Here is a 24,730-nt window from a genome sequence, read left to right as displayed (position 1 = left end):
TTAAAACTATCTATACGGTGAAGTAGAGGGTCTCGTTTGCGAGTAACTGACGAAAAAAGAAACTCGTAATTTTATATGATACCCAAGACTGTTAAAATACACTACATGATCAAAAGTATCCGGACACCCCCAAAACATACGTTTTTCATATTGGGTGTATTGTGCTGCCACCTACTGCCAGGTACTCCATATCAGTGACCTCAATAGTCATTAGACATCGTGAGAGAGCAGAATGGGACCCTCCGCGGAAATCACGGACTTCTGTACGCAGGATTTTCACACTCCTAAACATACCTAGGTCCACTGTTACCGATGTGATGGTGAAGTGGAAACGTGAAGGGACACGTACAGAAGAAAAGCGTACAGGCCGACCACTCGTTTTGACTGACAATTGACGAGAGTTGTAACGTTTAATGGGCAGACATATATCCAGACCATCACACGGGAATTCCAAACTGCATCGGGATCCACTGCAAGCATTACGACAGTTAGGCGGGAGGTGAAAAAACTTAAATTTCATGGTCGAGCGGCTGCTCATAAGCCACACATCGCACCGGTAAATGCCAAACGACGCATCGCTTGGTGTAAGGAGCGTAAACATTGGACGATTGAACAGTGGAAAAACGTTGTGTGGAGTGACGAATCACGGTACACAATGTGGTGCTAAGGTGGCAGGGTGTGGGTGTGGCGAATGCCTGGAGAACATCATCTGCCAGTCTGTGAAGTGCCAACAGTACAATTCGGAGGCGGAGGTGTTACGGTGTGGACGTGTTTTGCATGGAGGGGGATTGCAACCCTTGTTGTTTTGCGTGGCACTATCACAGCACAGGCCTACACTTATGTTTAAGCACGTTCTTCCTTCCCACTCTTGAAGAACAATTCGGGGATGGCGATTGCGTCTTTCAACACGATCAAGCACCTGTTCATAATGCACGGCCTGTGGCGGAGTGGTTATACGACAATGACATCCCTGTAATGGAATGGCCAGCACAGAGTCTTGACCTGAATCCTATAGAAATCCTTTGGGGTGTTTTGGAATGCCGACTTCGTGCCAGGCCTCACCGACCGACGTCAATACCTCTCCTCAGTGCAGCACTCCGTGATTAATAGGATGCCATTCCCCAAGAAACCTTCCAGCACCTGATTGAACGTATGCTTGCGAGAGCGGAAGCTGTCATCAAGGCTAGGAATGGGGCTAACACCATATTGAATTCCAGCACTAGCGATGGAGGGCTCCACGAACTTTGAAGTCACTTTGAGCCAGGTTGTTGTGTCTAGACAAGACAGCCTAGACACAATGAGAGGAAGCCGAAAGCCACGCGCTTAAACTCACGCAGGCTGGCGTGAGGTCTGAAACAGGATACGTAATGAATGCTATAAAGAAAAGTACGTAGCTTCTGGAATACTTAACTTTAATCCACATTTGTAGAACATCGCTCTTGTACAGATATAATCTCCATTTTTATATACACTGGTAATGGCGCCTTGCTAGGTCGTAGCAAATGTAGTTGAAGGCTATGCTAACTATCGTCTCGGCCAATGAGAGCGTATTTGTCAGTGAACCTTTCCTTGCAAAGTCGGCTGTACAACTGGGGCGAGTGCCACTACGTCTCTCTAGACCTGCCGTGTGGTGGCGCTCGGTCCGCAATTACTGACAGTGGCGACACGCGGGTCCGACGTATACTACCGGACCGCGGCCGATTTAAAAGGCTACCACCTAGCAAATGTGGTGTCTGGCGGTGACACCACACAGGTGTCCGGATACTTTTGATCACATAGTGTGAGTTTCTTACGTATGCTGGAGGTATGGTGTAGTGTATAGGATAACATGCTCCACATACAAGATATTGTGGTTTCGAATCTCGTCAGCTGAGAAAAATTTATTTTTATTTTTAAAGTAATTACCGAAATGACTTTGATCATAATTTTTCTTTAATTAACTGATTTAATGTAATTTTTTAATTCTATTCCCCTGTCACAAAACTTTAATCATAATAGAGCACTTGCCCACGAAAGACAAAGTTCCAGAGTTCGAGTCTCGGTCCGGCACACAGTTTTAATCTGCCAGGAAGTTTTATATCAGCACCCCCTCTATGCTTCCAGAACCCCTCCTTTTACTGCGTACTTACAGAAGAATGAAGTTAAAAACTTCATCTTATAACCTACATCAAAACTACAGTCTGCACACTGTGCCGTTTTCAAAGATGCAGCCAATACGAGACACAGCGGTGTTTGCTTTTATTGTTTGGTTTCAGAAATAATTTATTAAATTCATCGTATCATAAGTTCTTATACATTGATTAATTTGAAACAAATGACTAAAACTAAGTATGAGTCCATTCGTCTCCAAAGAAGTTTTGCTGATCGTTCCTCTCCATGCCTAGATCTACTACTTCTTACTGCAAATAATAATTAAATATATCTTGACTTAAAATCTAATTAATTCTAGAAAACAGGCGTCATCTGAATGATACACAATGTTTAATATTACCAATCTCTTCAGTACTATATAGTTTCCTGCTGTGATTTGTAGTTAGTTTCCTCCAAAATCATTTACTTAATTATAGCTACAATTATGTAAAATAAATGTTTGAATTTAATTATTGATTAAATTTTTCATACATCATTCGTTGCCATGAGATGTGAATCAAAGAATGGAAATTTGATCACAGCTGTAACATTTTTTTCGTACCTCAGGCATCTGTCCTCGCACCACTTCTGTTTATAGATCCCCGATAAGCCTGAAACTGTATCTCGTAACTTTGGATTTCCGATGACTGGGTGCTGCTAGCGGGACATCGAAATTGTGAAGGAGCAGAAGCCATCTTGACATATGATCTGACGATAATGGGAAAATAGTTTCGGAGATAGAGAATGAAACCGAACCCCGCCATGAAAGAGAAGGTTTGCTTTCATTTGTGCAATAGAGCGGCGAATAGACAGCCCCAGGTGTCTTTTGGTGGCAGACTGCATCACAACAATCAGCATCCAAAATGTCTAGGGGCTACACTGGACCGGACACTGTCCTACAAGAAACATCTGGAAAACACCGTTGCGAAAATACGAACTAGGAACAGCGTCCTACATAAGCTGTGCGGAACGACCTGGGGCTCCACTGCTGAAACTCTGCGCGCTTCAGCAGTTGAGCTAGTCTGCTCTGCTGCGGAATATGGTGCTCCTTTCCGTATGGCTCATTAGTTCACACACACGAACTCTGCACTCACCGCTGAATAACACAACGAGAATGATCAGTGACACGCGAAGGTCAACCCCGTCGGATGGCTGTCCATATTGAGCCACATTCCGCCCCCTGGACTTCGACGAAAAGCAGCTGTTCTCCGTGAGTTTAAACCCACGCAAGACTACCTGCAACTGTCTATCCATCAAGAGGCGGTTATCCTACAAAGTGGCTTCCATCAAGAAAACCACCCATGAGAGCAGCCATGGTGGTGCACACGTCTCAGTTTGACCTAACAGACTCATGGGAATGAGACCGGACTAAGTCTTGTCCTCTACATTATCATAACTTGCCCTGCATAAGAAATAAACCCTTTGCCTTCGACCAGTCGCGCAGAACATAGAGAATGTGTAAGAGAGTACGCACCAATCATGGCAGAAGCATGGACTCTCTTCATACAGGGTGTTTCAAAAATGACCGGTATATTTGAAACGGCAATAAAAACTAAACGAGCAGCGATAGAAATACACCGTTTGTTGCAATATGCTTGGGAATACAGTACATTTTCAGGCAGACAAACTTTCGAAATTACAGTAGTTACAATTTTCAACAACAGATGGCGCTGCGGTCTGGGAAACTCTATAGTACGATATTTTCCACATATCCACCATGCGTAGCAATGATATGGCGTAGTCTCTGAATGAAATTACCCGAAACCTTTGACAATGTGTCTGGCGGAATGGCTTCACATGCAGATGAGATGTACTGCTTCAGCTGTTCAATTGTTTCTGGATTCTGGCGGTACACCTGGTCTTTCAAGTGTCCCCACAGAAAGAAGTCACAGGGGTTCATGTCTGGCGAATAGGGAGGCCAATCCACGCTGCCTCCTGTATATTTCGGATAGCCCAAAGCAATCACACGATCATCGAAATATTCCTTCAGGAAATTAAAGACGTCGGCCGTGCGATGTGGCCGGGCACCATCTTGCATAAACCACGAGGTGTTCGCAGTGTCGTCTAAGGCAGTTTGTACCGCCACAAATTCACGAAGAATGTCCAGATAGCGTGATGCAGTAATCGTTTCGGATCTGAAAAATGGGCCAATGATTCCTTTGGAAGACATGGCGGCCCAGACCAGTACTTTTTGAGGATGCAGGGACGATGGGACTGCAACATGGGGCTTTTCGGTTCCCCATATGCGCCAGTTCTGTTTATTGACGAAGCCGTCCAGGTAAAAATAAGCTTTGTCAGTAAACCACATGCTGCCCACATGCATATCGTCGTCATCAATCCTGTGCACTATATCGTTAGCGAATGTCTCTCGTGCAGCAATGGTAGCGGCGCTGAGGGGTTGCCGCATTTGAATTTTGTATGGGTAGAGGTGTAAACTCTGGCGCATGAGACGATACGTGGACGTTGGCGTCATTTGGACCGCAGCTGCAACACGGCGAACGGAAACCCGAGGCCGCTGTTGGATCACCTGCTGCACTAGCTGCGCGTTGCCCTCTGTGGTTGCCGTATGCGGTCGCCCTACCTTTCCAGCACGTTCATCCGTCACGTTCCCAGTCCGTTGAAACTTTTCAAACAGATCCTTTATTGTATCGCTTTTCGGTCCTTTGGTTACATTAAACCTCCGTTGAAAACTTCGTCTTGTTGCAACAACACTGCGTTCTAGGCGGTGGAATTCCAACACCGGAAAAATCCTCTGTTCTAAGGAATAAACCATGTTGTCTACAGCACACTTGCACGTTGTGAACAGCACACGCTTACAGCAGAAAGACGACGTACAGAATGGCGCACCCACAGACTGCGTTGTCTTCTATATCTTTCACATCACTTGCAGCACCATCTGTTGTTGAAAATTGTAACTACTGTAATTTCGAAAGTTTGTCCGCCTGAAAATGTACTGTTGTCCCAAGCATATTGCAACAAACGGTGTATTTCTATCGCTGCTCGTTTAGTTTTTATTGCCGTTTCAAATATACCGGTCATTTTTGAAACACCCTGTAGATGGGGTAGGGTCCACATCCAAACTGTGGCTGTGATGCAAACCGTTCGTCACGTAGTTACAGAATGCTGGTGATACTTTCGACTACTTCCTCATGGCAACGAATGACATAATTGATTATATAAAAAATTTAGACGTCTGCTTATAAATTACACGTGTTGCTATCTGTATTACACTTAACATTGTGCTTCAGAACCATACGATAAATAAATAAATCCTATGAAAGTTATAAATTTTCAAAGTAAATGTTGCAATACGCTCTGTACTTTTACCGTGGTTCGGTCATTTATTACCCTATGGTAGACGCTAGTTTTTAAAACAGCTTTTGCGTTTTGTGTGAGTCGCACTGTGTTTTTCGCAGTTAAGTACTATCTTTACTAACAAAAGTATTGCGACTTTATTGTGATGGGATTTTGACATGGCGGCAGTGTCTGAAAACTCCTAGTGGAAGCCATCAGGTGCGATTTTGGACGCCAGACGTCTGGGAATGTCACCAGACGCGCTGGCCCGGAGCATGACTTCTTCAACGCCGGTTCGCCTCCTCAGGTTTCTTGGCCAGCGACACTGACACCTGCTGCCACTCAGACGCCCACGCCCACTTCCGCTAAGCGCTCGCCTAAAGCTAATTCGGGATGCGCGCCATCATGTCGCGGGCTTCTAATTTCACTGTGTGGAGGCATTCCTTCTTACGTTGCCTTAGAATTTATGCACTTTCCCGTCGATCATCCAAATGAGAATAATAGTTTATAGTAGGAATTAGTGCTTATGACAAGTGCAAACTCATTTCATTTGTTAATGAGAATTTTCCATACGTCGCGTCAATCATCATTACCAATTCAAAGAATATCGAAACATTTAAGTACAAGCATCCTTTGCTGAAATACGATTTAAGAAGAAAACTGGCAAAGAAATTTTGAAGTGTTAAGATATTCACAATATTTCCTTCAAAGTCGCGCTAATGCGTATATGTGTCTCTGAAGAAATCCACAAAGCAGGCCAGTTCTGAAATACGCATCTCATCAAAGGAACCCGAACACCAACTAGTGAATATTAAAATGGGGACGATTTGAACTGTGCAGGGGACAGTTTCCAGCAGGTGTCTGTGGAAGAATGGCAGCACATTATTCCTTAAAAGCTGAAAACTGAGACGTTGGGGTCTGAAGCGAAGTCAACGTTCTAAATCATCCCACAAGTGTTCCATTGGGTTCATTTCGGGACTCTGGACAGGCCAGTCCACTTCCGGAATGTTATTGTGTATAAACCATGGGCTGATAGATGCTTAGGAAATCAGCGAAAATAAGTGAATTGTGGGGTCGATGAAGTCTCACAGATGCTTAGGATATCAGAGGAAATGAGTGATTTATGGCTTCGATCAAGCCCTGTCTACTCCAATATCTTTCAAGACGTGTAAAATTCTGCAACCATGGTCGTGTGGGAGTCGAACCACAAGAAGGATATTAGGATAATAAACCATTCAGTAACCAACATCATCTCTTTGTTAAGACCCATTAGTAGACAGAACTGTAAAGATTCGATGTTTTAACAGTGGGAAAGGGCTATTTAAAAATAAAATCTGAGGTACAAGATTTCTTATGTTGTAATTAAAGAACCTTATGGACTTTCTCACCAACCGGAGGAGGAACCGGCTGTAACCCTCTGTTAGAACATTCAGGTTTGCCACACCAAGCTGAACGAATTGCTCCTTGGTTCCAACTGCTAATGGTATTACACTGCTCTGTGATTTATGTGCGCTTTTTCCGTTGAGGACAAAGTAGCAATGTTAACGCTCCTGACTCTGGACACAGAAAGCAAGACGCAGTGCACACCACACGAAGAAGTAGAGAAAGTGATTGAATTTTGGGCGGGTGTGAAACCAAAAGACATTGGCGCCTGGTAGGCTGATAAAAATTACTCGTCGTTACTCGGAATATATTAACGTCAGAGATCTAACAAGATGACAAAGACAGTAGCAAACATAAAGGATGTGTGGCAGCGGAGTATGTGTACGAAAATGGCAAAAGTCAAAATAAACACCTGCTAGTAATTACCTTATGAAACACGTTGTCCGCCCCTCCCGCGACAAAGAGGTTGTAGCTGCGTGGCAGCCATTAATAACAGCGCAGGCAGCAGCCGGAGTAGCTCCCAGATACGCCGGACACGCCGTCCCCGGCACAACCTCATTAAGGAACACCGAGTACTATCGGCAAGTAGAGCGGCAAAAAGCGCCTTTGAAATGATGTGTGGACTGTTTATAGCCTATAGCCTCCACACAAGCGGTCTCAAGTATCGGCTACTTGAACAGCAGCGGCGAAACTCATTAAGCTTATCAACAAGAGAGGCGAACAAAAGAGCACCGGACTCACATGAGTCAGCGGCTTCCTCCCTCACGTCTCGCTGTTGGCCGGCTACCTGCCCCACCCAGCAGCCGAGTCTAAGCACCTGTCCTCTTTGTCAGTCGAGTATAAACTGACACAAATGTAGTAACAGGGATTATCAGAAAGTGAAGAATGCAGAAGCCTTTCCACGGCTAAAATTATCACAATGAAACGTTACACATTAAGACTACAATTTCCCATACTGACACTCACACACATTGTGATATTATGTGTGGAACATCAGTTTCAATTTCGGACAGCCGCATGACAGGAACCTGATGAACTGCAACAAAGAATCGCTGTATTAGATGTCCTGTCAACAATATTTTCCTTGACTACAGCAATACTGATAATCATAACATCGTGATGTCCTCATGAGTCTGAAGACTGGTTTGGCGCAGCCCTCAACATTTGTCTACTTTGCATCTCTTCATCATTCCACAACCTCAATACCAGATCGGATACGTCTAGCATCTTGGCTGTACCTTTACATAACACAAAATCTTTCTCCGTGTCATTCTCCATCTCAGCCATACGACTATGGAACGCGCTCCCCTGTGATCTGCGTCTTATCCAGAACATTCAGGAGGGAACTCAAAGCTTACATATTAGGGACCGTATAGCCACCATTGTTGTGTCCCTCTCATCTCTTTCTTTCTCCTCTCCATCATAGCTTCGAATTTTACCATTCTATTTCTCTTCCTCTTACCTAGCTACCTCTTCTATATCTCTTTCACCCCATTCTATCGTCTTATGTCTCCGATCGATGTGAATAACTCACAAGCTGCAAGAACATAACGAGAAAATTCCCAACTAGCAATAGGACTGACATTCATAAAAGAAAAATATGTTTACTTTCACACACATAGTCATTACTGTTATTATTATTCTTGAGTGTTATAATTTTTTTTTAGTGTTATAATCATCCTTGTACTACTGTTACAATCTCTATTTTTTTTTTTTTCTGTTCTGTACAAACTGAAATTCGTTCAATCTGAGTATTCCTGGTTAGGTGTAAGAGAGGGCCTGACGGCCCTAATCTTGCCAGGTAAAATACTTACTTACTTACTTACTTACTTACTCACTGGTCATACCGGACTCGAGAGTCCATTACCGCCAGGTAAAATAAATGCATAAATAAATAAGTGCTGTAGCCGACAGCAATCTTACTATGCTTACTGCATTCAAGATTTTTTCCTCCACTGCTTATCATCCACATTTTAACTTCCATATATGGGTAAACAAATATTTTCAGGAATGACTTCCTAACAAAGGTAGGAGGTACCTAAAAAATAAATATGAATTGCTATCACAAGTGCAACATTAAGACATAAAATACCAGCCAAAGAGTCTACCCGGAGTGGAGACTAGCAGGGAGACCTTCATGGCAATACATGGGAAGTCTGTCAGTGGTGCATGTCGTGGCGTTGTTGCGCATAATATAGCATCACGAAGGGCGTACAGTGATTGGACAAAAATATGGAAACACTGCGAGAAATACATATGTAAACATAAGGACAGGCGCTAACCAATCCTGCAGGTGGCGCAGTTGGGTCTGACCACGAACAGCACCTGTGCAATGTCCTCTGTACGTTGCAAATATCAATCGTTGTCAGAACTGTGTTCTGTGTAGTTGTGGGTGCATTACATCAGAGCTAAGTGAATTCGAACGTGGGCTAATTGTTGGCGCTCGCATGCAGAGAAAGCGGAAGAAAATCATCCACCAAGTCACAATCTGGACGAAAGTGCATACTGGGTGATCGTGACAGACCGTTATGGAAGAGGACGACAACTGCAGAAGTCATTGCAGAAGTGAATGACGCACTCGCGATCGCTGCTAGCACTAGAACCACACGAAGGGAGATCCACATGCAGGGAAATGCAGGGCGAGTTGCAATTCCAAAGCTACCCATCAGTGGTGTAAATACCCGTAACAAGAAAACATGGTGCTGAAGCCATGAACGTGGCCTATGGAGCAATGAGAGAAAGTCATTCGGTCGGATGAGTCTTATTTCACACTGTTCCCAACTTGTGCCCGTATTTACCTCGCAAGGGTGAAACATGGCGGGCTTTGGTTCAAATGGTTCAAATGGCTCTGAGCACTATGGGACTCAACTGCTGAGGTCATTAGTCCCCTAGAACTTAGAACTAGTTAAACCTAACTAACCTAAGGACATCACAAACATCCATGCCCGAGGCAGGATTCGAACCTGCGACCGTAGCGGTCTTGCGGTTCCAGACTGCAGCGCCTTTAACCGCACGGCCACTTCGGCCGGCAGTAGCTTGAGTAGCGAAGATTTTTGTGAGGTAAGTGATTTGTGAAAGGTATAGTTTAATGTTAGTCAGGGCCCATTCTTTTGTATGGATTATTGAAAGACAGATTGCATTGCGCTAACAAAATATTGTGTGTCAGGTTAAGGACAGTCGTGTTAAATTTTTAAAAGGGGACGTTTCAACTATTTCGCAGGAAAAATACTACAAGATTCCCTTAAAAACCACGCAAGACCTGTGTTTACTGATTCCATTACGACTGGAAGCTGTTTTCAATGGCAAAGGGTTTTGTCCACCGTTTGAGGCATGGTAGGGGCTTGGGCTTGTGGTGTTTCCATATTATTGTATTCCTGTTCAACCACTGCGTGTGTGTGTGTGTATGTATGTGTGTGTGTGTGTTTGTGTGTGTGTGTGTGTGTGTGTGTGTGTGTGTATTTGCGTGTGTGTGTGTGTGTGTGTGTGTGTGTGTGTGTGTCAGCTCGGGGCAGAACGAAAGTTACCACACTGCATTTGTCGGCTGTGGTTCCTGAGAGAATAAATGTGTGTTGTAATGAGATAAATGCTTGTGTCAACGGCAACATTAATGAATTGATTTAGGTGATGTGAAATCCAACCCAGAGGAGGTTGATGTTGTTTATGTGCAGGCAGCATGACCTGTGTATAGCTTTATTTTGTGGATGGAGATGCACAGAGGTATACGTATGCTCCAGTTATGAAGTTGATGCTACTTGTGTTCAGACAACATGGCCTTTGGTTGTTAGATTTGTGGATGGAGATACACACGGAGGTATACTCCAGTTATTGGTTATTTATATGCGGGTAGTAGATTCTATGTTTAATGTGGTTGAAGGTAATAATAAGCATTCAGTGGTTCCTGTGTCAGGTGTTTTAAGGGATGGCGCTTCTGTTGTGCGGATAATGTATTTATTACTGGAAGCTGAGGGTGATGCACTGAATGCTAATGAAGTGTAACTATGTTGCTATTTGTGTGAAGAGATTGTGCAGGGATATTTATTTATTGATGGTGTTCAGCAGGCGAGTGTTGATAATAAAATATTTGCTGGGGTAAAGATTTTAAATATTTTTTTGGGGGAACAACAGATGTGTATGATGAGAAAACGCTTTACATGGACAGGAAATTGAGTGATGCAAGTAAGGTTGATGATATTAATAACGAAAATGAGGTGCAAGTTTTTCTATTTAATTACCTAATTGCAAGCAACAGATGGCTGTGGGTAGCAGTAAATTGAGCACTAACTGAATGAAAGTGACAAGTTTATTTAAATGTTTGCATGAAGCAATGAGAATGAGGCCACATTATGCAGGCAGCAACTGATAATGACCGGTGTGGTAGTAAGTGAAATTGTATACATGAAGTATGTCATTCTCTGTGTTGATGTTAAGAATTTTGGGACTTGTATTGTCATGTATATGTTATTTTAGGATTTTGGGGTTAAATGTTTCGTAAATATATTATGTTTAGTTTAAAAATACTTTAGGGGTTGGGAGCTCCAATGTTAGGCAGGTCATGGAGCTCCTCAGTAACATAGCTGCTAGGACGGGGAAGAAGTCTAACGTTTACTCGATGCGCTTGCTGGGGGGCCTTGTCCGGGATATGGAAGAGACTCTTCCAGTGGCTATCGAGCGTGCGGCGTGCAGCCAGCTGCAGATAATTGCACATGTCGGCACCAACGAAGCCAGTCGTCGGGGTTCCGAGGAAACCCTTGGGTCCTTTCAACGGCTGGCTAAATCGCCGAAGGCGGCATCCATCTTTCGAGGAGTGGAAGCCAAGCTGACGATTTGCAGCCTCATACCCAGGGTGGACAGGGGTCATCTGGTTTGGAGTCGAGTGGAGAATCTAAACCAGAGGCTACATCGATTCTGTGACGAAAATGGTTGTAGATTCCTCGAGCTACGCTGTGGGGTGGAAGGTTGTAGGACGACCCTCGATAGATCAGGCGTGCACGACACACAGGAAGCAGCCTCATCGGTAGCTCAGTACTTGTGGCGTGCACATGGGTTTTTTTTAAATTAGTTTCCTCCCCACGGGAAACAAACCGTTGGCCTGAAAAATTACCAAATAGTTCAAATGGCTCAAAGCACTATGGGACTTAACATCTGAGGTCATCAGTGTCATGAACTGGTAATTTTTCTAGGCGCTTCAGTCCGGAACCGTGCGCCTACTACGGTCGCCGGTTCGAATCCTGCCTCGGGCATGGATATATGTGATGTCCTTAGGTTAGTTAGGTTTAAGTAGTTCTAAGTCTAGGAGACTGATGACCTCAGATGTTGTCCCATAGTGCTTAGAGCGATTTGAACCATCTTCAGTACATAGGAAATAAATATCCAAATCATCCTTTAGTTATAGGTGGAGACTTTAATTTGTCGTCCATTGACTGAGAAAATTACGCGTTTATCACAGGGGGCAGAAGCAAAGACTCGTGTGAAGCTATTCTAGGAGCGCTCTCAACATACAAACTTGAGCAATTGGTTAGAAAACCAAATCGGAACGGGAACATATTAGATATATTGGCGACAAACAGACCTGATCTTTTTGAGGAAGTTAATCTAGAAGAAGGTATTAGCGACCATAATGTCGTTGTATCAGTAGAAGATGCAAAAAAAAAAAAAAAAAAAAAAAAGAAACAGCGTAGAGTTTTTTTCTTTGGGAAAGCAAATAAAAGAGTCATTAATGAATGTCTTTATATTCAGCTCCAAGCATTCACCGCGGAACAGAAAGATATTGAGCATCTTTGGTCGGAATTTAAAGGTACTGTCCACCACGTGCTAGAGAAATAGGTTACTAGCAAAAATATAGGGGAGGGAAAGGACCCACCTCTGTTCATCAAACATATTAGGAAATTGCTGAGAAAGCAGAGAATTTTGCACCGTCGGTTTAAACGTAGTCACTGCCTCACTGACAAACAGAAATTAAGCGAAATAAAAGCACCTGTTAAATGATCAATGAGAGATTCTTCTAACGAATTTGAAAACAATATTTTATCTGCAGATTTAAAAAAATTGTAGTAAGTAAACTCTGTGAACGCTACAAGTAACTCAATACCTTCTCTTGCTGACAGTACGGGTAATGTAAGGGATGACGATAAACAGAAGGCCGAAATTCTAAACCTAGCTTTCAAAAACTCGTTTATGATAGAGGGAGGACTGCAGCACCATTCCCCCTTTCAATCATCGAACAAACGCAAGGATGGTTGACATAGTGTTTAGTGTATCTGAGATTGTAAAACAGTTAAGATCCTTAGACGCCAGGAAGGCATCTGGCCCGGATGGTATCCCCGTAAGATTTTATGTTGACTATGCTGCAAATATAGCATCATCCTTATCCTTCATAGGCAACGGCCTTGCCACAGTGGATACACCGGTTCCCGTGAGATCACCGAAGTTCAGCGCTGTCGGGCGTGGCCGGCACTTGGATGGGTGACCATCCAGCCGCCATGCGCTGTTGCCATTTTTCTATGTGCACTCAGCCTCGTGATGCCAATTGAGGAGCTACTCGACCGAATAGTAGCGGCTCCGGTCAAAGAAAACCATCATAACGACTGGGAGAGCGGTGTGCTAACCACACGCCCCTCCTATCCGCATCCTCGCTGAGGATGATACGGCGGTCGGATGGTCCCGATGGGCCACTTGTGGCCTGAAGACGGAGTGCTGTGCTTATCCATCATCTATCAGAGTTCATTGGAACAGCGGAAAGTTCCACGGGACTGGAAGAAGGCCCAGGTCATAGTAATCTATAAAAAGATAGAAAATCGGATGGACATAATTACTGGCAAATTTCACTGACATTGATTTGTTGTAGAATCATGGAACATATTTTGCGTTCAGACATAACGACCTTTCTAGACTCTGAGAAGCTCATCTGCAGAAACCAGCACGGTTTTAGAAAACAGCGGTCATGCGAGACACAGATGGCCCTCTTTGTGCATGATATACAACAGGCTCTAGATGCCGGCTCCCAGGTTGATGCCATACTCCTCGACTTTCGAAAGGCGTTCGACTCAGTTCCGCACTGTCGATTGCTCCAAAAAGTCTACCCGTTGACATATGCGGATGGATAGAAAGTTTTCTAACAGACCGAGAGCAGTATGACTTCCTGAATGGGGAGACTTCAACAGAGACACGTGTAACATCAGGTGTGCCTCAGGGCAGCGTAATAGGTCCGCTGCTTTTTACGATTTACATAAACCATCTGATTGATGATATTGACAGTGGCATTAGACTGTTTGCCGATGATGCTGTAGTCTACAGGAAAGTAGTCACACGAAAGTTGTGAACAAATCAATGAGGATTTGCAGAAAATAAATGCGTGGTGTAATGACTGGCAGTTATATCTCAACATCAGTAAGTGTAACCTACTGCGTATAACAAAGCGAAAATCCCCAATAATGTAAGAGTACAAAATAAATGCCCAGCCTTTGGAAGCGGTAACATCCGTCAAGTATTGGGTGTGACTATTTGAAATGATCTCAAGTGAAACGATCAGATTACACAAGTAACGGGTAAGGCTAACTCTAGATTGCGGTTTATTGGAAGAATCCTGAATCGATGCAGTCCTTCAACAAAGGGAATTGCTTACAATACTTCAGGTAGTCCAGTCTTAGAGTATTGTTCGTCTGTATTGGACCCTTACCAGTTGGGTCTGATTCAAGAGACTGAGAAGGTCCAAAGAAGAGCGGCAAGATTCGTGACTGGTACATTTAGCCATAGCGAGAGCGTTAGAAATCTCATAGAAAGTTTGAAGTGGGACACACTTGCAGATAGGCGACGCATTAAACGGAAGGGGCTGCTCACTAAATTCCAAAATCCGATCCTCGCCTCGCCGAAGATGTAAAGCATATTTTATTACCACCAACTTTCATATTGCGCAAGGATCACAATTCAAAGATAAGGCAAATCAGAACTGGTACTGAGGCGTTCTGACAGTCGTTTTTACTTCGCGTAATCCGCGAGTGGGATAGAGAGGGAGGAGGGGGGGGGGGGGGGGAGGAATATGACTTTGGCGCCAATAGTGCCCTCCGTCATACACCGTTTGGTGGCTAGCGGAATATATATGTAGATGTAGATACTTATTCATGATACCAGTCGTTTGTTTGGCACTCTGAGCATTATTTCATTTTGGTTCGAGAAACTTCATCTCAATGTAGTTCGGTTGTAATGGTATAAGTTGTTGGTAACGAAACGAAAAGTGTAAACTTAGCATGATGACCTTTTGATCACTACTATTTGTTTGCTTACGTCAGTATTCACTCTAAAATTTAGTTTATGTTTGTGTCGAGTCTGAATAGCAGAGGGGTAAATAATAGGCGACTCATTGAGTGATTTCTGTTTGTTTTTTTTTTTTTTTTTTTTTTTTTTTTTTTTTGCTAGCGTCATGGCAACTGGCTGGCAGGAGAGTCTGAAACAGCTCCGACGGTCTGAGCTGAATTGTTGTATCGAGACTGGGAATATAAGACAGAAAGGTTGTTGTAGTACGTATTCTGTTATGTTACGAAAATATATACAAAAATCCGACGATATTAATGGTTACACAGCGTGGAGAAAACTTGTGTCACGAAATTTTAACCCTGGATAGCTAATGCAGTAGGAACCAAAATTATAATGTTGTGTAGGTCGACAACGCACAATTTTTAAACTACGGAAACTTGGTGCCACGCATCCCATTGGCCGCGGGATTGCCCTGTTGCCGCATACTCAGGACAACGGATGCCCGCGAATGTTTTGCATGCCGGAGATGGCGATGTATCCAAGGCGGCCCGCACGCTCGGTGGTAGTGCCCCAGCCTTCCGCTCTGGGGGCGAATTCGCCGGGGTCCCGACACATCCATTGTAGTTTCATGATAAGTGCCGGGAAGGAACCCGTCGACAGCTGTTAGTTCACGTACAGAAAGTCTTTTCAAATTGTGTCGGCTCTGAAAAGGGCCTTTCTTGTAACTAGGACATTGTTTACTTAAAGCATGTGCTCCAACTGGCGACCCTCTGACGCTACACAAGCTTGGTAACGTCGAACGGTGTTTTGCGAACTTTTTCATAGATTCCTGGTATTTTCCTGATGCGATTCGCGGCACGTTGAATGTGATCCATTTATTCCTCTTCGTTTCTGGGTGGCTCGCGTCCAGGTGGGTGAACTAGAACCTTGAAGAATCTCCAAAGGAAAAGGAAAAAGTCCGATGGCGTGAGGACTGGCGATTGCGGGGGCCATGTCCTACGAGCACCTCTGCCAATTACCCGGTCGCCGAAGAGTTCATTTAAACATCCGCGCACAACACGACTGTTACGCGCGGGAGCCCAATCATGTTGCAACCACATGCGTAGCTGTATGTCCAGGGGAACATCTTCCAGCAGGCCGGGTAGAGTTTCTTGCAAGAAGTGAAGGTAATTTGCCCCGGTACGTCAAGGAGGTACACGGACCGGCCTAATCAGATTGTCACCCACAATGCCTGCCCAAACGTTGAGCGAAAATCGTTCCTGGCGTCCGGACGTACGTACGTGAAGATTTACCCTTGCCCAGTAACGAACGTTTCGAATCTTGTAAAAGCCATCCCCATGGAAGGCGCACTCGTCGGTAAACAACACAATGGCGGGGAAGTCGGCATCTCGTGCAACACGTCGCAGAAACCACCGACAAAATGCTAGTCTGTGTTCACAGCCCACCACAGGATTTAGATCTTGGACGGGGCGGAAACTAAATGGATGCTGGCCGTTATCCATCAAAACCTGCTAGACTAGCAGATGAGTGACCCCCATGTCGCGTCCAATCGCTCGAGTACTTGTGCGAGGTGCCGGGGCTAGTAGTGTATTTAACACTAAATTCTAGAATCTACATATGTAAATGATGCTCTAAGCCTCCCCTATTCTAACTCTGACTTTTTCTGTTGCACAAGGATTAAAAAATATACGCGAACTGACTGTAATCAACCCTGCAAGTGGAGTAGAAAAGAGTTTGGCACCTGCAATAATTTAATTTGACAAATAAGTTAAATAAAGGAAGGTTTCATTAACGTAGTGAGAAATGATGGGTTGCTCTACCGATTAACAGAATGAAAGTTCTGTCCAAAATAAGAATATGATTTATAAAGACTAAACACAAAATAATAAACAAAAACACATGAAACATTTATAATACATCAAATTGGCTCAAGTTGGATACTCAAACAAACGCTGTGAAGGTGAAGTTGTCCCTAAACTAGATCGTGAGGTTTATGACGAAGTGGTATGTGGAACCAATTCCTTGCCACTCAAATCTTAAGAGAGACACACAGCTAACCCAACATGAATTGCTGCTACTCAGGACAGAACAAAGTTAGAAAAAGACGAACAGGCGCGCTCTGCTGAGCTCTGATTATCACCTAGGAAAATCCCTATCTGCCGGTGCTGCGGACATACATTACCAAACTGTCTTCTTAACTGCCAGAACACGATCTGGCGTACCGGAGGCGATGGCTGGTTGCTTCGACGTCCTCGACCGAAAGGCGAGAGCCGACTACCTAGAGCACCCGTACAGGCCGAACACACAACATTCCCACCCCCACGACAGTGGCCGTGGTTAAACGTTCCAATCAGCAACTCCAAAACCGGCGGAAAATACCACTCTATTGCCGGAGCACTACCATTCCACCAATGGAGATTCTTGGCGCCAATTTCTGCGCTGATTTTGCTACGTCACGGAGCTATGCCCTGAGCAAGCCAATCACAGTTACTATTTTGCAGAAAGCGCGGGAATTTTCCCGCCACAACTGCCTGGGTGCACAAGTCATTCCCACACCTCGCTGGTAGCCCGCCAGAAAGTGTTTTCGCTAAGTTTCTGCGAAGTAACGGAACCTCTAGCCCAGCCGCTACTTCAGGCCCCTCCGGGCGTGTCTTTTGACAATGTCGGCGTCTGGAAAGCATTCTCTCGGCTGCCTCACACCCGTCGGCTTAACCCTCCCGAGTTCCGCAGAGCCCGCCTGTCACCGGACCACCTGGGTGATGAGAGATGCTGCGTGGGAAGTCCGCGTGTGAAGGAATAGCAACTTTTCACCGCATGCGATTAAAGAGGAAAATCGTAAGATAGAAATATGAGAGGGGGCTCATGCCACCTCTCACTTGTCGTAGGTGCTTCCTCGAAGCTCTCGAGGACAGTCTCTTCAAATGCTGCATCCCGTATCATTCGAGGTCTACCAGCATCGCCATTCTAATCCACTAACGAGCCTGTTTTACCAAGTCGCCAGTGAACTGCTGTAAACGTTTGCGGGTGTAGGTGGCGTCTTGCTGGGTACCGTTCCTAATACAACAGTCGAGCTCCATGCGAATTACCTCCGGCTAGTCCATAAACGAAAACCAAACCTCAATGTTCTTCAAACGAATACTGTGCCGCAATGCTTACTGTATGACTAACTCGCAGACGGCGTGTGTGTGCTCCGAAGTAAAGCTTACGTGTGAATGCCACCGACGTGAGATGGAGACAAACAGCAACACCTATTCGACACGTGTGCGTATCACGATGGGGCAGTGACGGGGCGAGGGACGTTTCTATGTGTGAACCAACCACCGCAGCGTTGCCTGTCAACCGACGAACGGCAACAGGGCACAATCCCACGCCCAATCGGAGCATGTGGCGCTATGTTTCCGTAGTTTAAAAACGGTGCGTTGTCGATCTACACAACATTAGTAAGTTTGGTTCCTACTGGCATCAGTTACCCAGGAGTAAAATTCCGTGACACAATTTATCTCCATCCTATATAAATAAACTATTTTAAAAAAGGAAAGAACAATATATAAGAACGATAAGCGATCTGATTGTGGTACTGTGATCACAAAAATTTAATTTTAGAATTGTAAGCGTTTACTGTGTTTTCCAGACAGGCTGTACTCAAGCATACACACAAAAACACAGGAACTTAGCAACAATAGTCTACTAGGATCTATTTGTTGCTTATGTTTTATTCACAGATATGTATTGACTTTTTGGTATGCACAGACATGCAGGTGTTTAAGAACGTTTAAGATAGAAGAAACTGCTGTGTAAGTTAGATGACAAGTTCTCTTAAGTTGTTCATATGTTTAGAAAGTATGAATGTAATTTTGTGGATATATCACAGCGTCTGGTGCTACTTGGGACTCTATTCACTACATGTATGGAGTACCAAGTGCAGGTACTGAGAGGGTATATCCCTGTGATTGTGACTAAAACGTAACTCCACCCGAACAGGTTTCGGAAGGCCCAACGGTGCCGACCGACCGCCGTGTCATCCTCAGACGATAGGCGTGACTGGATAAGAATGTGGAGAGACATGTGGTCGGCACACCGCTCTCCCAGTCATTGCTAGTTTTCATGACCGAAGCCGCTACTTTCTAATCAAGTAGCTCCTATATTGGCCTCACAAGGGCTGAGTGCACCCCACTAGCCAACAGTGCTCGGCAGATTCGGTCACCCATCCAAGTGTTAGCCGAGCCCGAAAGCGCTTAACTTCGGTGAACTAACGGGACCAGTGTTACCTCTGCGGCTCGGGAGTTGGCTGTAATTGTCAGAGGTGCAAACATTCCGCTTTTAACCTGCCCATACTTGCCTGTTATCCAGGTGGGAGAGCTACCGCACGTTTTCAGCCGCTTTCCTCCCATCCAAGCCAAGCTACGTCCAATCCAAGCAGGCTACAGGAGGCCTCGTTGCCTTCCATCTTCCCGCTATGCTACACTTCGTAGTGTCAGTTTATTCTGTACGCTTTCATTGTTGTGTTATGAGTAGCGTTCGGAAATTGACGAAAATATCCGAGTATCACAAGACAAGGCTCAAGGAAATGTATGTTCATTTTTAGTGTACGCCAGAAAATGCTGGATTTTATTTGTCCTTACTTTCCTTTTCGGCGTATTTCGGGGTTATTTATTTATTTCGAGATGAACCATTTTGTCTGCAACTTCACCGTCTTTCGACTAGTACCTCCTATTTTCAATTCGAACCATCATCAGGTCACTTTGATAGGAGACTGTCCGATTTGCCATGTCGATTTTCAAAAAGTTTTGGCTACAAATATCAATGTAATGGTGAATTTGAGAAATGTACTCAACCTGTGTAGTATCGATATAACAATATTCTCTGATAGTCTGTTTCTCAGACCACAGATGTTGGTCAGGGAGGTTACTTCTTTTGAAGAGAGTAGCAGGCAATGTGTGTTAGACGGATGCAATGTACTTGGTTTGAAAAGGATCGAAACTGGCCTGCTGTGCAATGGAGGCAGCATTATTTAAAAACTATTCTGTAATAACATGTTTTGATGAAAAACGTCGAGTAAGTGGGATATTACTAATGGAACAATTATGTAAACCAACGAGTAAAGTAATCTAGTTTTTTATATTTGTAATTGTATAGTTTCTTACTTTTAGAACGTTGCGTAAGATTGAGGCTTACTTTAGAAATATTATAATGCAACATTTGGTTTTGTCCGCAGCTCGTGGTCGTGCGGTAGCGTTCTCGCTTCCCGCGCCCGGGTTCCCGGGTTCGGTTCCCGGCGAGGTCAGGGATTTTCTCTGCCTCGTGATGACTGGGTGTTGTGTGCTATACTTAGGTTAGTTAGGTTTAAGTAGTTCTAAGTTCTAGGGGACTGATGACCATAGATGTTAAGTCCCATAGTGCTCAGAGCCATTTTTGACCATTTGGTTTTCTCTTATAATTGAGTGTCAAGGAAAGTAATTGTATACAGGGAAATTATTAAGAAATATTCTGCTAACTTGTCAAATTGTGAGTTCCTCAGTTTTCATTCTTTACTTTTCTGAATGTTTTTGTGTAAATCCACCAGTTGCTTGCTGCTGAAACATTTGTATGAAACGTGGTAAGATACCGTCTTCCACTGTACATCGGAATTACGGTAAATGAAATTAGATACTTTAGTCTCATCATCGTCTTAATAGTAACAGTTTGGAGAACAGACGAGCATTCCGTGCGCACAGGTAAGCCAATGAATTTAATTATCATGAAAATTCATGTCCATTGTAAGGCACACTGACTGTAAGAGTTTTGTTTTTGAAAATAGTATACTAGTTCAGGCCCGCCCGGTTAGCCGAGCGGTCTAACACACTGCTTTCCAGAGCGGGAAGGAGCGCCTGGTCCCCGGCACGAATCCGCCAGGCGGATCTGTGTCGACGTCCGGTGTGACGGCCAGTCTGTGGATGGTTTTTAAGGCGGTTTTCCATCTGCCTCGGCAAATGCGGGCTGGTTCCCCTTATTCCGCATCAGCTACACTATGTCGGCGATTGCTGCGCAAACATGTTCTCCACGTACGCGTACACCACCTTTACTCTACCACACAAACATAGGGGTTACACTCGTCTGGTGTGAGACGTTCCCTTCGGAGGTCCACCAGAGGCCGAACCGCACAATAACCCTGGGTTCGGTGTGGGGCGGCGGAGGGCTGAAGTGGACTGCGGCAGTCGTCGTGGGGTTGCGGACCACTGCGGCTGCGGCGGGGACGGAGCCTCTCCGTCGTTTCTAGGCCCCCGGTTAACATACAGCATACTACGAGTAGTTCAGAGTCTTAGCCGCGCGGAAATGGCGCTTTGTCGCGATCCGTGCGGTTCCCCACGTCGGGGGTTCGAGTCCTTCTTTCGAGTCCTTCTTCGGGCATGGGTGTGTGTGGTGTCCACAGCATAACTTAGTTTAAGTTAGATTAAGTAGCGTGTAAGTGTAGGGACCGATCACCTCAGCAATTTGGTCCCAAAGACCTTACCAGAAATTTCCAAATTTTCATAGGCTGAATACTAGTACAAGATCTCAGTAAAGTGCTAACTTGTGAGTTTTCAAGCAGTTTTATCAGAAAGTCAGATCCGTTAAATTTTTTGTCCATTTGCTGTGTAATTATGTTAACCATTCTGGTACAGTCATTGTTTGCAATATTAAATATGGAGATTAACAATATTCAGGGCCAACATCTCAGCTGAGTCATTTGTTTTGCAGTCAAATAGCATAGGCGAATGTCACTGAAAACGAGCTGCGAATTATTTGATGTACTGACTAGCCTGGATTTCGCATCGTGTAGCGTGTGCTTCAGATACTTCTGTTCAAAATTTAATTTTTACACAATTCTGTTGCCCTGCACTGATATTTACGTATCTGAATATCAAAATTCGTTTTTGACATTTTTTAGACACCAACGTGTGACTTACAAACACGAGTTTAGAAGTTTTTAGAATATTCTTTCAAGTTTCGACACATATTTTCTCTAACAATGAAAAACATCTTTGAAAGTAGAGATCCTTTGCTCTAAGAGCCTGAAGATGCCTATCATACTGCAACGCTATCTACAGTAAGGCCTTGGGTGTCAAGTTTCTGTCATCTAACTACGACGCCACTTACACCAATTTTAATTAGTTCTCCCAGGATGCGTATTCTGAGTTCGCCGAATTCATTCTAAGTGACCAAAATAGACCGTTGTAAATTCCCCAAATGCGTTTTTGGAAACACGACGTCCGTTTTTCATACTGCGTTAATTTAAACAGTAAATGTCTGAAAGAAGAAGCTTTTCTTTAATAATGAGCTTTCTTCGCACTACACCATATTCTACCACAATGCAGTTTTTAATATCCACTGAGCCACATTTGTTTTCCTATTTTAGTCAATGTTTGCCCTAATTTTGAAAAAAAAAACATATATATTGCTAAATGGCCGCACGTCTTTGGCACGCATTTTCACACACTTGTCAACCACTAAGTTTATGTCCTCTTTCAAAATATTTATGGTGTTAGGAAACTCTTGATCAAATTTACAAGTATGTCGCAACGTACTTGTGGTTTCTGTATGAGTACTTAGTAACATTTTACACAATTTGCATTGCGAAACACCTACAGATTTATCTGAAGCTGTCTCATAAATACACGACAAATTTCCCCCTACTGCACTTGCGCTGTTTCGTGACGTATATGTTCTCCAGTTCTTCATTTCTCGCGGTGGCCAAGTGGCTTTAGGCGCTTCAGCCCGGAACCGCGCGACTGCTACGGTCGCAGGTTCGAGTCCTGCCTCGGGCATGGATGTGTGTGATGACCTTAGGTAGTTAGGTTTAAGTAGTTCTAAGTTCTAGGGGACTGATGACCTCCGATGTTAAGTCCTGCCGGCCAGTGTGACCGAGCGATTCTAGGCGCTTCAGTCTGGAACCACGCGACCGCTACGGTCGCAGGTTCGAATCCTGCCTCGGGCATGGATGTGTGTGATGTCCTTAGGTCAGTTAGGTTTAAGTAGTTCTAAGTTCTAGGGGACTGATGACCTCAGATATTAAGTGCCATAGTGCTCAGAGCCATTTGAACCATTTTTCTTCATTCCTCCTCAGTATTCTTGAAGTTTCGTTTGTTCATTTTGCCTCTCGCATCATCATGATAAACGAGCTACAGTGAAACTACCTATTCAGACATATACCTGGCTAGTCACACTGGAGTCATAGCGCGGCTTGTAGATAAATGCAGCGGGCTGAACGAGGCCCGTGAAGGTTGCCGGGCTAGCGGAGACCCAAGCTGGCCTGCTTCAACTACCGTATTTCAGTACACATGTACTCTTGTATCTCCGTTGGGACATTATGAGCAGCTTTAATGGTTACGGCGGAGATAGGAGCAGGAAGGCTGGAAGGAGGATTTGTATACCTCTGATAATTGTATCTACAAACTTCAAAAACAGACACGCGTGCGCGTGCGTGCTGTTGTCATGTTGGAAGCAAGCAAGGCGAGATCTGCATGTATTTTGACAGCCAGTGTGAGTTGGCCGAGCAGGTCAGAGATCAGTATGCAGCACAAGCCTCGCGGTGTAATCAACAGTTGACGGCGTCCTTTCTGTTTCAGTGATTGGCAGATATTTCGAGTACAGTAGTTACCACTGCCGCAGGGCAGCGATCAGGTAAACGCTCGCTCTGGGCACGTGCACGGGAAAACCCTAGCGCTTTGCTCTTGGCGAGATACGTGGAAAGGGTAACCGCCATGGCTGATTTGATCATTACAAAATGATAAACAATTATTAGCCTTTGATAAGCATTACAGCGAACTGTGTGAACTCTATTTTGTTAAATCTTAACATTTCTCACCATAAATACCTGCTTGCAATTATTTGAACTTTGTGACTAATTTTCCTGTAATTTCACAAATGCGGTGTTTAGCCTCTAGACTGTAGCGTATCCAGCTCTTTGGAATCCAACCTAGCTTTCGTAGGCTCTATAAACAGGAATTTTACAACTTTCAATTGGTAATTCGCGCAGTTGCACGTGGGGGTAAGAGCCAGAAGTTACAGAACGATTATTTTGTGGATTCAAATACTGGGGAAGCACTTTCCAGCAAAACACATTTATTATTACAACAGTCATTACGTCGCAGGGTCGAAGGCATGTATCCAGGGGCGTGCACCGTGCCCGCGCGGGACCGCACACAGCCTCAACTGCTGGGCGATCCTCGACAAGCACTGCCCTGTCAGCCGGTCAAGCCGCGCCCTGGCGAGTTCGTTGCGGGCGCGAAACGAAATCTCAGAGGCCCGTTTGCAAGCAGTTGCTTACTTCGCACGGTATTTACCGACACAGTGCTTCACTTCCTGCCTTATATTAAGATAACTGATAGCTCCAAGATCAGAGTAGTTACTCAAATATCCAGCGTTGCTTGTCATTGTTAAACGAACTTATTGTTACATGCATGTGAAAAACCTCTGTACCTTACGATGCAGAGAAAACAGTTAATTTTATAAATGGTTATCATACAAATCAACTATTATTCTCTATATACGAGTCCGCAGCTCGTGGTCGTGCGGTAGCGTTCTCGCTTCCCGCGCCCGGGTTCCCCGGTTCGATTCTCGGCGGGGTCAGGAATTTTCTCTGCCTCGTGATGACTGGGTGTTGTGTGATGTCCTTAGGCTAGTTAGGTTTAAGTAGTTCTAAGTTATAGGGGAC

Source organism: Schistocerca nitens, chromosome 1 (genome assembly GCF_023898315.1).
Source record: "Schistocerca nitens isolate TAMUIC-IGC-003100 chromosome 1, iqSchNite1.1, whole genome shotgun sequence".
Classification (NCBI taxonomy): domain Eukaryota; kingdom Metazoa; phylum Arthropoda; class Insecta; order Orthoptera; family Acrididae; genus Schistocerca; species Schistocerca nitens.
The sequence above is the reverse complement of the archived record's forward strand: the minus strand, read 5'-3'. Positions refer to the sequence as shown.